At 29.9% G+C, this 15,549-nt stretch overlaps 1 protein-coding gene across 7 annotated transcripts in view; it reads left to right on the top strand.

Moving 5' to 3' along the window:
• The window catches only part of LOC148279403 (uncharacterized), a 197,390-nt gene that overhangs the window by 90,088 nt on the left and 91,753 nt on the right, over nucleotides 1-15,549 (top strand). Inside the window, exon 1 of one of the 7 annotated variants that reach the window (XM_088229983.1) lies at nucleotides 1,026-1,093. The exons of the other annotated variants lie outside the window; for them this stretch is intronic. The gene's annotated coding sequence lies outside the window, so the exon portion shown is untranslated. Of the gene's footprint in view, nucleotides 1-1,025; nucleotides 1,094-15,549 lie in introns of those variants that run through there. 7 annotated transcript variants of the gene reach the window in all.

Below are 15,549 nucleotides of genomic sequence, written 5' to 3' on the forward strand. Positions count from 1 at the left end.
GGTTTTTGAATGAATTTAAATAAAGAAAATAGTAAAAATGGAACAAAATAGAATAATAAAAACAATGTTTGGTTCTTCCGCAATGTATGTTTTTTTCGATATTATCATAACAGATGTGTAAAAAAACCTTTTTAAAAAAGGATTTGTACTTCTAGGCATTAACAGTTTTATGAAATTAATAAAATATCATTGTTTTTAACCAATTTTTTTTTTACTAATTGGTTTCAAAGCTATGCAAGCTTCTTTATCAAGGTATACTTAACCAATGAATTTTATTATTTTTTATTCTATCAATATTGTGCTTCGCATGGAACTAATAAATCAAGTCTCTTTGTTTTGTAAGGATGAATAACCACAAAGTTAGTGATTCAAATAGAAAAAAGTATTAATATATTTATATTTACAGTTTCGTTTGATCAATCGTTCTTCTATTAGTAATAAAGTTGATTATATGATAAACTTTAGTTCTAAGTATTTAAAAATGTATAACTTATTTGTAAATATAAGTTATGACATCATTACAATGGAATTCCATCAAGAATTGACCACAAATAATTTAAATTAAAAAATATTAGTACTAACGTATTGATTACTTTTAAAAATTTAACCATATTCCCTCCACATGCGTTGTTTCCTACTTGTCATATGTTCCAACATCGTTAACCAAGGGATTTTGAGTGTTTTTTTAAATTTTGTCAATGTTTCAGAAACAAACGTAACCACGTGTTGCAAAATCGTTATGTATTTATTTAAACATTGATGGTTTCCATACAATGACATGTGAGTGTTGACCGTTACATTGTATTTGAAGCTACATTTGCCTGCAGTTTATAAACTACATTTGCCTGCAGTTTATAGCACTGCAAGTTTTGCAATTAGAAATAGAGATATGTATGTAACTCGCAAACAAAAATAGCCAACATTCTATATATCTCCTTAACGTCATGGCAAACGCATCGCATATTTACCATTTTATGTATTTATTGATTGTTCCTAATTCCATGTTTTATTTGTTTTCAGGTAAGCTGTTAACGCCTTCCAACCGAGCCCTACCCATTGACAAATTAATACATGATAGCACTTTCTTCTCCTGGTATGTACATAAAGAATTTTCTAACACACATTGACAAGTTGATAAACGGATTTTAGGTTTTGAAAACACTTTCCACCACTTTCACACTGCAGTCGTAAACTGGCTAATAACATTTTGTGCATAAACAATCACAAACATCGTATTTGTGGATATAACATTAATAAATGTGTGACTATTAACTAACTTGACTTTTGTACCTTGAATGAAGCAAAGCCTCGTAACACCATTAATATAAAAAATCAACGGTTTGATAAAAAGTTTCACTATTCACTCCGCCTAAATAAATACAGTTTATAAAATAAGATCATATTATCATGACATTTCTTGGTAGAATTGCATTTTATCATTTAAATAAAACCCGCATAAAATATTTATTTTAAATTTATTTAACTTGTTGTACATAACGTAAATTTTGCATTGCCAAATGACAATTTCTTCCAACCAACCAATAAAATAAAACTTTAATTTTTATAATTCAAGTTACAAAACATATTCAATAGAAAATAAAAACAAATAAGCTAGAGATATACAAAAATCGAAACAACTTTATTTTCATATAAATGACCTTAAATCAATACTATTACTTAATAAGAAAAAGAAAAATAGAGAAAAGGAGGAGAGATTAAGGAAGAGAAAGGAGATGTTTCTTAAGACGTGATTTAAACAGAGATACTGTAGTAACATCTTTGATGGTGGATGAGAGATGATTCCACAGTCGAGCCGCATGGACACCATATGAGTTAGATAAGAATGAGGAATTGTGGATGGGTATTAAAAGAGTGCTTTGAGAATTAGAACGAAGAGGTAAACGATGAACTGATAGGCGTTGAATTTTTTCTCGGGGGTATATAGGAGCGTTAGGACTATAATGTACATTGAACAGAAGTAAGAGAGAGTGATAGTCTCTCCGCTGTCTAATTTTGAGAAGTTTCAGTTGCCTACGATAATCAAAAATGTGGTCATATTTCCTAAAACCAAAAATATACATTATGCATATATTCTGAAGTGCTTCAAGTTTATCGAGTTGCTCACAGCTTAAATCAGTCATGAAACATCAGCGTAATCTAGAATGAGTAGTAGTAATGCTTTACGAGAATGCATTTAGTATTAATGGGTAAGAATTTTTGTAACCTTCTAAGTGAGTGTAAGATACGTCTAACTTACATAGCAATCTTCGACTATCGGCAAACATAATTTGTGTTTTAATACCATTTAAAATATTTTTCAGTGACCGAGTTTTGTCATACCCGATATTGTTATTTTTTAGCCTTATCAGCATTAAATTATCCCGCGCCTGTCTGATTTTAAACAAATGCAATTTATTTTAAAAAAAATACATTTTCTTATCAATTTGGCTCATACAAATGATGTTTTCCACCAAAGACACTTTTATTCGTTTAAAAAAATATTTATAAATAAAACAGGGTTGTCTGTCTTCAGGCTTAAATTGGCCGATTACGCAGATAGAATGTAAACAAAGAAACGGGTTATGGTCCCGTAAGCAGTATCATAGACTCGGATCAGGAGGTCCGAGGTTTAAACCACACTCTACCCCAAATTTTTTCCCATTTTCGAATACTGTTATTTACGACTGCAAAAAAATTGGTTCAAAAATTTTATCATTTGGGTAAATCATATATCCAAATATTTCTTTGAAAAACCTTTCCTTTTCTTAACTTTTCCGAAGTGTACAGCTTACGAGGTTTTTCACTGTGCAAGCAGTCCTGAAAGACATTAAACATAAGACTATCCCATACTTTAAAAGTATTTTTTTTAAATAATTTCCAGTGTGTTAAATTCTACGGTCCTTTAAAACACGTCCTTAAGAGGGTGAGCGGTCTGACTTTTTCTCTATTCAAACGTATTCCTATATTTTCTACCTAGATTATGGTACTAAAGCAATTAATTTTTTATACACTTTTTCCACATTTTTTACACACCGTTGGCGTGTCTCTATTTTTTGTTGTCTTTAATAAATAGTATTTTATAGGAGCTAGAACCATCCAAAAACCCATAAATGTGCCTTGTTTTATTTGCCGTCTTTATTTGCCGCCAAACACGTTAAGTATTTTTGAAAAAAAGGAATATAGCCGAAACAGTGAATTTCTTTTTGATACTTTTCTTATAAACAAAATAAAAATCAATCAATTTCGGGGTGCGAAAAACGGAAAACGAGACCTCGATTTGTCTTTGCCGACGAGCGGTTGTCTTTTTTGCACAGTGTTATTTGGGCAGGTGACAGAAAAACTATATTCAAATACCTATTCATCAAACTGCTCCTCGACCGCATATCCTCTAGATTTAAAATTACGAAAGCGTTACTCTATACGTACCTAGTGACCAGACCGCGAAACTTCAGAGAAACATTCTTCATGCAAATATATTTTTTTCAAAAACTCGTTTTTTTATGAAAAAATGAGTTAGTATATTTGTAAAATGTAGACAATTCTTAATGTCTTGAACTAGCATACCCTCCACCTGCACAAACCCCTACGCAGTCCCTTACGTATCCCGCACCGGTGCGTATAGCTTGGTTGGTTAAATATTATTTTTTTCTTCAATATAGGTATAATTTATACGCTTATTGAAAGTCAATATATAAATAAATAAACAAAACAACACAAAGAGATAGTCAGTTTTCAATAAATAACTACACATTCCAAAAATAATCAAATAAACTAACACAAATAAAATGATTCTATTAGTTCCATATCTTCCATGTACTCCTGTCCATAAAAAGCCTTTTTTTTTAAGTACGCTTATTATGAAAATTATGAATTTATTGTCCGTCATAATAACCAAAAATAATCAAATAAACTAACACAAATAAAATGATTCTATTAGTTCCATATCTTCCATGTACTCCTGTCCATAATAAGCCTTTTTTTAAGTACGCTTATTATGAAAATTATGAATTTATTGTCCGTCATAATAACCAAAAATAATCAAATAAACTAACACAAATAAAATGATTCTATTAGTTCCATATCTTCCATGTACTCCTGTCCATAATAAGCCTTTTTTTAAGTACGCTTATTATGAAAATTATGAATTTATTGTCCGTCATAATAAGGACATCAAGTCGAGTATTCTATTGTAGAAGCGTACGTTTACGAAAATACGTTTTTAATCTAAATTAAAAAATGAAAGAAGTGTATTTTTAAAAGTGCAATGTAAAAAATGTTCACCTAAAGTTTCGCGGTTAGCCCTGAAAAACCATAAGTACGTGTTCACTCATAGGCTAAACTTTGGTTTAAACTCATTATATTTTTCTCATATAATGTACCTGTATAAATTTGAAGCGATTTTGATTATTTCTATGCTTCTTACATTTTAAATAGTTAATTAACCACATTCGCATTTGACTTTTTTTACAAAGCATTGAAAAACAGTTCCGCGGCACTACGTCTAACAATGACTTACATGATTTGTAAAAGTTGAATATAGTGGTATCGAGTTAACGGAAGAAAATTAATGAACAAACCTAATGAATTATTCACAGGGGCTCATTACTTTCAGTAGTTTTCAGATTTACATGGAAGTGATTTCGCGCATTCCATTTAATATCCGCATAAATGTTGTTAGACCCAATGACCTTGTATGGAATACTTCCTGTAATGAACTATTGTTCAATATATTTACTGTTGATAATTAGGAAGTTCAGTGATACGGGAAATAGCATATAAAAATGTTATCCTACGCGCGATAAAAATTAGAGCATTAAATTGTACGGCGAAGTTTCTTTAAAATGCATGAAAAAATAAATAAATCGAACTGTAAACGACGTACCTAGTTCTTCCGAATCAATCAATGATATAGTGTTGCGATAGATATCCGGTTTCCTGGAAGCCAACCCACCTATCAGGATAACTTTCTGAAGGAAACACGCGGAGTTATTTCAAAATTTAAAAAAAAATCACTACTATTCGAAGGAATAACTTTTTATAATAACAGGTTTATAAGTAAGGCCCATAGTCTATTAGGAAATCACTTATTTTTTAAAACCACTGAACTTTCTCGTTATAATAAATATAACTGTGTTGGACAGAAGAATCCAGTTTTGTGTGTGAAGTAGAACCAGAATCATGAACGAGCTTTTGGCTCGATGGCAAGTCTGAGATAAAAATCCTTAACAAGAAAATCGAGTGGAGATAAGTCCACCACATTGTGTAGTGATTTAAGCGTTCGCCTACCATTCCTGAGCTCCTGGGTTCGAATCCTGGCAAGATGGACGTGAAATATTGTATGTTTTAAAGGTTCTTTGAGCTGTAATACGTCATTGTTCCCGAACTGACATCTGAGTAACAGACGATCGGGATATGTTGCATTTTATTTACCGATGCTGTGCGGGAAGAGGAGTGATGGCGAATACAGCGGCCAGTAGCTAGTGGCCAGTGGCCGATACCAAAACCGCAGTGAATATTGCATCCATCACCAACACGAGAGTATGGGGCGTTGTATCCGCTCCAGTGACGCCGCAACACATACCTGCTAGAGTTATTATCAGTCTCGGTTAGCGATCTCATTTCTAATACTTCCGCAGACTTAATGACTCACGTTACATTGTGAACAGATCTGAGTAGAACGGTTACTAGTTTTTAGATTCCAGATTCATAGATACAATGGTAATTAGGCGGCTTGTCTATCGAATCGTCGTAGTGCCGACGACTGTTACCAATGTCGGATTATTAATTTTCTACTTTTATGTTAAATTGATTTGAAATTTCATCAGAGGAAAGTGAATAAACTTTAATACGGAATAGTACAGCTAATATTTTTTTTAATGTTTATTAAAAAAAATGTTTCCTAAATACGTATACAATTTTTAAAAATTTGTACAAACATAATTAATAATAACGTTTCTACCTCTATAATATAGTCAAATCTTCCTGCCTACAGAGGGAGTTCGTTTTATATCAATTTTTATTTATTTATTAAATTTTATTTACCTTTAATTTTTATTATCTAAAACATGTTCCTGAAAATAAGGTATTATATTCTAAAAGATACATTTTTTTTTTACTGTATGGAGTTCAGGATAGGGTGGGTTTCATGTGTTTTTTAAATTTAGATTGAAACGTTTTGGTATTGATTTAAGAATTCTGGAAGATTATTTAAGTGTTTTTTCCAACATAGGAATAATGATTTAAAGCCGCAGTTGTATTTGATATGTGTAAAATTAATAAAATAATTACTTATTTTTTCAAAATAAATTAAGACTCATTCTTTCTGGCTGCGATACGTTCCCACTTGCTTTTTAATGATTCTCACGCTTACACAAACCTGAACACTTACTCCCACACAAATACACACCTCTACACTTACTCTTGTACAAATACACACAAACACATACTTTTGTTGTACCACAATATAATATGTATGATTTTTATTTAGAAACTTTTCTAATCAGTCTTTAAACCGTATCCTTTTTATATTATTATATCATTGTTGACTGTTTGTTTTAGTAAAATAAATGAACAAATTAATTGAATATCTAGGGTTTAGAAAATTTCGTAAGTTAGTGGGTTTTTTCTTTGAATGTTTGTATAATAGATGATTTTTTAAAGATGTAATCAATTGAGGGTACATCTAGTTCTTTCAAAAATAAATTTCAAAGGTTAGTTCAAGGCTTCTTTAATAAAATTGTTTTTGAGCAAATTAAATATAATGCAATACCATAATTTCTTTCGAACGAACAGTTCATGACACGATAAAATACATTTTTTTTCTCATTCTCATTCCATCCACAAGTTTCCCCGATCTCTTTAAATATAAATAATATTTTGTTTAATCAAGAAAATTAACTTTATGCCTTATTCTAATGTTTCATATTTTAGTACCTTTTCCATAAATGGCTACCTTATTGTTGTTTTCATTTCTTAACAATTTCGACAATTTAAATTCACATTAAAATTGTAAAGTTATTTCTGAATTCAGCAAAAATATATGACTTAACACGGTTACTTTTAAAAGTCTCTAATTTGTAAAACGGTTTTATTTATTAAAAAACAAAATGGTATTCCATATATGTATGTATGTATGTGTGTATGTATGTATGTATGTATGTATGTTTATTGTTTATGTATGTATGTAAGTATGTATGTATGCGTGTATGCATATGTATATATGAATATATGTGTGTAAGTAAGTTTATATTTAATTTGTTTCTTTTAATTGGTAAATATTTATTATGTATTAAAATGTAATTGCCTAGCTTGGAACGAGGTATGTATTCTTGCTAGCTGGGCAAAGGGTACAAAAAAATTTATGTAATAATTTAGTTTGTGTTAATAAATAAATCATAAATATACATATATATATGGTCACTTTTCTTTAATCTCATGCGAATTCATTACTTTTATTTGTTTGATATATGCACAAGTAAAAAATAAAATAATAAAAAATGCCATAGGTACTTAAATGCTAGAAAAATTTAACTAAAATATTTCAATTATTGCCTTATTTTGTTTTTTTTTAAACAATTTGCGAAATTTTAAACAAGAACGTGAAATAATTCACGCTGCGATTTTTTTTTTAATGTTTTGTTTTAGTGTTTTTTATAGTGGGCCAGAATTATTAGACAGTGATACGGAATTATTCAATGCGTTTTTCTTGTTTTTAAAATTAAAATTCAATATTTGATTCTGATTTACCCAAATATTTCACTTTTAGGGGCAATTTTAAATACTAAATAATTAGTAAATTTATTGTTATATGAATATTTTTTTACACGCAGAGAAATAAACGTATTTGTACATTATAAATTATTTACAACTAGACGCCCTGTTTAATGAGCTCATGTCATCAGCTTCTTAAAAGATCATCTGTTTTTTTTTTCTTTTTAAATGTCTTAATATATCAACGAGAAATGTGCGTGAGGACGAGACAGTCAGACAAATATATCATTAAGTAACGGGTCTTGAAATATCGTTAAAAATTCAACGACTTTGAAACAGTATCTTAACATAAAATCTACAGCTCACGTAATATGTAGATGTTCAAGTTTTAAAAATATTATACTTACCTTGCAAAAATTAAAATATTGAGTATTTTCTGAAATTACAAAAGATGGGCGTTTTATTAGTTGCTCCTCAATCCATCATATAAAATCGAACTAATATACCATATTTTCTGCTCTCTTGGAGACATTCTGGATATTGGTACTCTCAGGAGTGCGTACTTTGCTCTGTTTCAATCCACTGCAACCTATGGAATAACTGGCTGGGGGAGTTGTGCGGTATCCTTTTTAAAGCCTCTCATAATTTCACATAAATTGTTATTGAGAATAATATTTCAGCGCCCTCCAACAGTCAGAACAGTTCTTTCAGTACACGAAGGTGCTGAATATGAGACAACTGTACCACCACAAGAAGCACACTTCTGGTCGAACAATAAGGAGAGGTATCAGCTAAATGTCCGTACGAGGTTTTCCCAGAGCATAAATTATGTCATACCCAAAACCCGTACGATTTTTGCTTAGAGACATCTATCATTTATCGCACCGAGAGTGTTCAATGTTTTGGGAGAGAGTATTAAGCTATCAAGGACAAAAACTATTTTCAAGAAAGGAGTTAAGGGCTGGATTTTCCTTAGTGGGATGGAGTTTACCATATTGATGTGCCATACAAATGTTTTCTTTTAAAGTTATTTTTTATGTTCTTATCCTCAATTTGTGGTGATAGACTCATGTATCTGTGTGAACTAATTGCTAGTCCCATCTTAATACAGGACTTTTAGTCCCATGGAGTTGGGACTTACGTCTCAAATAATCTACAATAATCTTATGTATGTAAATAAATAAATAAATCAATAATAATCTAGCCTTAAGAATATAATTGATACCTGTGATACTGTAAAATGTAATTTATCTTTATTTGGGATATAATTTCTTCTAATGATCGTTGAGATTATTCTTTTCTGGTACAACCATCCGGTGTCGAGTACGTTGCATACTTTTTATAGTCGATAATTCATCTGCATAGTATTGGTACGAGTTATGAGTTTTTAATTCTGATAATCAGAAGTCTACATACATAATGAAGTAAGAAGTCCAGTAATTCTAGTACTACGCTGCAGTTAGACTGATTTTCCACTGAATAGCTAGGCATACGCGTTAGAATGTATATGTAGGTCATTTTACGCATTCTGAATAATTGTGTGATTGTGCAAAAGAAAATCTACTCTAACTACACTCCGAGAACTTGACGTTTCACATCTATAAGGAAGTGAACGCTTTTCTCTGTGGTTACAAGTTTTTAAAAATAGAGATCTCTTAGTATAATTATATCTCTAGATACGCGTATATCGCATATTATGTGTAATTTGCAAAAAATATAAAAGTCCATACTCAAATTGCGTGAAGCTACCTATTTTATTCAGGTTGCAAAAAAATATATGTTTATGTTACTGTTTCTTCACGTTAACTTGGAAATAATGGAATTCTGTTTCTCGGTCATCAAAAAAAAAAAAATGTTTTCGAGGTGTCTTTACCCCGAATAATTAGACTTGTTACCGAATTTTAGGATCTGAATTATTTTGTTTGTAAATTAAAAAACATTACTAATCAATCAAAACATAATTAAAATATTAAATAAATTTCTTACACCTACAATCAACCTGGATCCCGTATTTATTTAACCTGGTTTTTCATTTATCGTTTCGTTTATAGTTTTATGTTACTATTTATAATTGTCTCCTTCGTTAGACAATATGTTTAAAATGGACTCCGTCCGTAAATTCATTAAATCAAAATTAATAAATAAACAATATATCTATGTACACATCATGTATATGCTCATAATTATTAACTTAGTAGCATAATTGATTGTTTAATTGTTTTTTTTAACTTGCCAAATAGCATTATTAGTGAATGAATTTTTCATTTGAATGTCGTGAATGAAATGATTACTTCGTGTTATTACACCTCATAAGAGTCGTTATGAAACGTTCATGCTGTGTAAAAGAAATCAATTATTCTTATTTTCAATCTAAACTAATCTAATGCCAAATCGATCACGTATTTCGCAACGAGAATGATGTAAAAAAATTACTAAAAATGACGCTATTGTGTTATGATGTAGTGTTACTAGACTCGCGTTACTCGAGAGAACAAATTTATTTTTTAAAGTTTTGTAATAGATAAGTTTGCATGTACATACATACGGATGTACAACATTGAAAAATATATTTGCAAAAATAACTTATTAAGTATCTAATTAACATATAAGCTTATTAATTCGCAATGCTTTTAATGGTTCAAAACTAGAAAGCCGTTTGCACGTTGATGGACAATAATTAATAAAAAGAATTGCATTTGTAATGCTTTTGTTAATTTTTTGTATGATGCATCGATATCAAATTACTATCCCAATTCAAAATATATGTATGCAGGTATCCACACTAATCTAACTATCTTTAAGCTATAGTTAATATTTTTATTAATTAATTATAAAACAGATGATACCAATTAAATAAATAAATACTTTCTCATAATTTCCCTATCTGCACCCAGTGGTGTAAAGGGCACCGCATTGCTACACTTGTTTATTTTTGTTACGAGGATGTTAAAGTAACCAGTCTTATGTTTCCGGTGCCAGTCCAGAAAAAATGTAAAATTTAGTGTGGAAACATCTTTATAATCAATATTTCAATCAGGAATCAAACCTGAGGCCTCAAGCATGGTGGGCGAACTTGCCAACCACAACACCACGAATGTGTCCTTACTGGGGGATATCCCGTATTTGGGGCATGTTTTTTACAGAAAGAGTTCACAAAGTATTTTTCGTAAAAAGTTTATTAAATAAAAACATGCGAAAGCGTGTATGAATAAAAAAACATTGTTTAATTGTGTGTCTAGAAACAACTACAACAACTGTGTTTTTATTATTTATATCACTACAGAGATGGGTAGAATTTTTGTTTCAAGATTATGGAAATTCGAGCGTTTACAGGGCTTATGACCTGTCATAGGTTGGGTTCAAGTGGCCACTTTTATGTAGAATTCTACAACATTCCCCATTCCGCTTATTAGCGAATATCCATATCGGTGACATTTTTGGTTTTAGTATATATGTCATGAAACAAGGAAAGCTTTCGCTAGCGCGTTTGGAGCGCCATCTATGTATTTGATATTGAGGTTAAGTAAAAACTGTGTTTTTTTCTTTATTTTTACAAATATTATTAAACCTGGACCAGAGTAATTGTTTTCGGTAAGGGCTGGTCTGAAGGTCATAAAAAAGTCAATAAGATATTGTTTTTAATTGAATATTACAGTCAGAATTATCTTCTTTTTTCAAAAAAAGAGAATACAATTCTATGAAAACTGGTTTTAACTAAAGTATTTCATTTTTTTTTAATGTATTACCGAAGGCATAACTTTAAGTAGAAATAAAAGGAAATGTCACAAAAATTTGTGTAATTTAAAATGCTTGTATTTCTTTTCGAAATAAAATAAATAAAATTTGGCTTCTGCTAATTTCATGTTTAATTTATTATCTTTAAAAAAATATGAAAAATTTAGTTCAATACTTAATCTTTATTGCGATTCCAGATACCTTAGTTTAGTCTAAATTTGAAATGGCGTAATCTGCCGGTCTAAAAGTAATTATATTTTAGTTACATAAAAGTTTTAAGCATATTATTTAACAGAAATACCTTTAAAAAATATTGTTTTAATCTAATTTATGTTTTTTTTCTTTCTTTATTCTTGAGCGATTATAAGAAAGTGTTCGTTTTAAAATGGCAAAATTGTATGATTTCCTAAGTTTGCGTTCGTTTTACCAAACTACAGCCTTAAGTTGGAAGATTGTGCTAAATGCGTCTTTTTATAAATCACAACAGTCATAAGTAATAAGAACATAATCTACAGTGCGACTCATAATGGATTTACGATTACGGAGAAGATAATATGCAGATACAGCTCTGAGCAGAGCGATGCGTCTTATTAATCCAAAATGATTATCATCCACGCCAGTTAAACATTCATGCCAAAACTTGGAATTTTCTTTATACGAGTATATAATAGCACTCACGCAACACTCTTAAATTGCAAATATATTGTATTATGAGTGAAAAGCTTCCGACAATTGTATCGGTTCATCTTGAGTTCTCTAATAATACACACTTGAAACCGTGTAGACAATTTAAATTTACACTGATATTATCATAAAATGAAATTATGAATTCTGAATACACCCGTTTCTCCATTTTATCAATTTCGCTATTGTGCACATGATCAGGTGTAATTTTATCTTACGAGATTTTTAACGAATCTGTCTAATTTGACGGTCTAATGCGATGATTAATATGAAAAGTTCTGGATAAAGGTACATTTAATCCAGTTATAATTATTAATTTTGTATAAACAAAATAACAGTGGATAATTTTACGCTATACCACAAAGTTATTTATCCACAAATACACGTAATAATTCAACGAATACTTTCTTTTAGAAGGTTTTAAATTCTTACAAATTAAAAATTTAGGACTAAACATTTAGGCTAAGATTTTTGTTTGTCCCACCGGAAAGATCACAACAATGAAATTTATTTTTTCTTAAGCTTAGGTGTAATTAAGAAAGTTCAGTGCTACGGGAAACTTGATAAAAAAATATTTTCTTGCACGCAAAAAAAAAATACTACTTTAATTGACTTCAAAAGTTCTTCTAAATCAGCCAACGATAGAGTATTATGATAGATTTCTGGTTTCCGGGAAGCCAACTCTCCAATCAGTACAACTCAATGAAGAGAACTAGTGACGTCACGCGTGGAGTAGTTAAAAAAATACAAAATCGTGGCGATGGTAAAACGATACATTGAAATATTTTTTTTATAATAATTAATAGTCTATTAATAAATAAAAAAATATTTAAGAACCCACTGAACTTCCTCATTTCGCCTCCTGGCCTGTTGTATTGCAAAAAATCGATTTATTATCTATATTAAAATTGATATAATTATGTGTACTTGACGTTTGTCGATTGGCCTTAGCTGACTCTTATTTATTTATTTATTTATTTATTTATTTACGGACAAAGTCCATTATCTTGAATTTGAAATGTGTTTTCTGCTCTAGTTGTCTGATAATCTTATTTATTTGTATGGAAAACAGACAAAAGTAATGATGAATCGTTCAAAAAACCATTGGACGTTCGCCAAATGACATTAATTTAAACACAGATGGGCCATTTGCTGACCTTAAAAAGTTCGTGAACTTAGACTTAAGAGTTAAGAACCCATGGAAGTACAAAGCTTATAAATAATTAACCGTAGCTACACGAATCAAATTACGATTAGGGACAGGAAACCGTAGTCACAATTACAACAAACTGTGTGAATAGATATTAGTATAGGCTTCTTGTTGTTTAGCTGCATTGATTGTTCATAATGCGAAATATCTTGCGCGACTTAGTGAAACTCGACTCCATTAGGCTTTCAGCGTTCCCAGCATTATAGGATATACAGGTAATCAAAATGGCCGTGCCCATATTAACTGGATTCGGTTATTACTCAAATTATTTAATGCTCTTTCCATATTCTGGTGGATAAGAACAAAAAATGTAATAATAATGTGTTTGTAATTAAAATGATTTCGCAAAGATATAAAAAAATAACTCTCGGCATTTTAAATGCAAAATGATGAGTTGTTGACGATTTTTTTTTGGCGTAGAAGCGATATATTTTTCGGTTTAAGGAATACTTTAAAGATTATGCCAGTAATACAACGAATATGGAAATAATGTCATCGATGTGTATTTTGGTTTATTAGCAGAAACAAATATATATATATATATATTTCTTCAAATAAATGTAATGTTGTCGTTAATGTTATAGATACTTCATATTTCCGTGTTTGGTTTTTTTTTTATTAAAACACACGGCTTTTTATTTGTCATCGTTATTATATTTTATACTTTTTACTTTAAAACTTTCATATAAGTTAGATCGTTCCAACCTGTAAACATATTTCTGAATGATTTTTCAGTCAATGTTGTTTATTTTATGTATATATTAAATGTTTATGTTTGTTTGTTATTCTTCTTTACAGGTCGCAGTGACGTCAGAAGCTTCTATAGCACTGACCCTCATTTCAGAGAATAATAATTATAATCATAATTGTTTTTTTTCTTTACTGATGTGTTATTGTTTAATAACGTTTTGTTTTACATTATTATTATTCTACTTACATTATTCATCCCAAATCAACATAACTCATAGTTGAAACGTCTCAATAAATCTAAATAAATCAATTATTTTTGAATTTGTAAATACGTAAATATATTTAATAAGGAAATGAGTACTTGCGATTTTTATCAACCGAAATTTATAGATTTCCGGAGGCATTATCTGTTAGTCGTAAATAGTATCTTAATAAGTAATAAGTATCTTATTCAGAAACCTGTAATTAAAGATTTTTCAAAAAAATAATTACATTTGCTTTAACGGTTATCTTCCCGTCGTAATCGGAGCCCAGGATCTGGAGTACGCGACACTACTTCTCCACTTCTGGTCTCATTTAAATGTTTTTATGCAAAGCGGGATTAGAGTGCTTTTAGTATGGTCGAAATGTTATTTTGTACCCCATACACAACTATCTCATCTTTCTTTGATTACATTAAAATTTTATTTGCACTCGTTTCGGCTTCACGAAAGAAACAATTTGTGTTGACTCGTGCTCGCACTGAAGTTTTCAAGAATTCTGCACTTTTTGATGCGAACCCTACTTCCCTTTAATTGATAATCAATCCTTTTCTGATTAAACATAGTACAACTCTCAGGCAGTAATAAATGTTTGTATGCTTGTTCACGGTTATAACGGATCGTAAAACGGTACAGTTTATGTAAACAATGATGAATAATGCAATCTGATTGATGAACAGAACATGGAAAATTCATTTTATAGAGAGATTCATTCGATCGAAGGCATTCGAAGGCAATCATCATTTGTGGCATACTTAAGAAGATTAGATTATTATTATAATAAAACTCTGATATATTAAAAGCATTTTTTATGATGATATAATCATACTAATTAAGTATATGTACATTCACGTTGTAGTCTGGTAAAACGCCCGCAAAATGAGGAAATCATATGATTTTGCCATTTTAAAACGAATAATTGTTTGTAATCGCGCAATTATAAAAAAAAAGAAAACATAAATTAGATTAAAACAATGTTTTTTAAATGTATTTATGTTAAAAAAGACTAAACTTAGGTTTCTGGAATCTCAAAAAAGACTAAGAATGAAACTTTTTTTTTTTATTAATAAATTTAAAAAAAGTACACGTTTTTTTAAAATTCTATACAGATCTACTTACATATAATAATAATTAAACATGAAAGTGGCCAAAGCAAAATTTTAATTTTTTGTTTCTGAAAATAAATACAAGCATTTTAAATCCCGTACATTTTTGTGACATTTTCATTTATTTCTACGTAAAATTATGCCTTCAGTAATA

This window comes from Micrasema longulum, unplaced genomic scaffold (assembly GCF_059751315.1).
Source record: "Micrasema longulum isolate JH-2025_06_02 unplaced genomic scaffold, ASM5975131v1 h1tg000725l, whole genome shotgun sequence".
NCBI lineage: Eukaryota > Metazoa > Arthropoda > Insecta > Trichoptera > Brachycentridae > Micrasema > Micrasema longulum.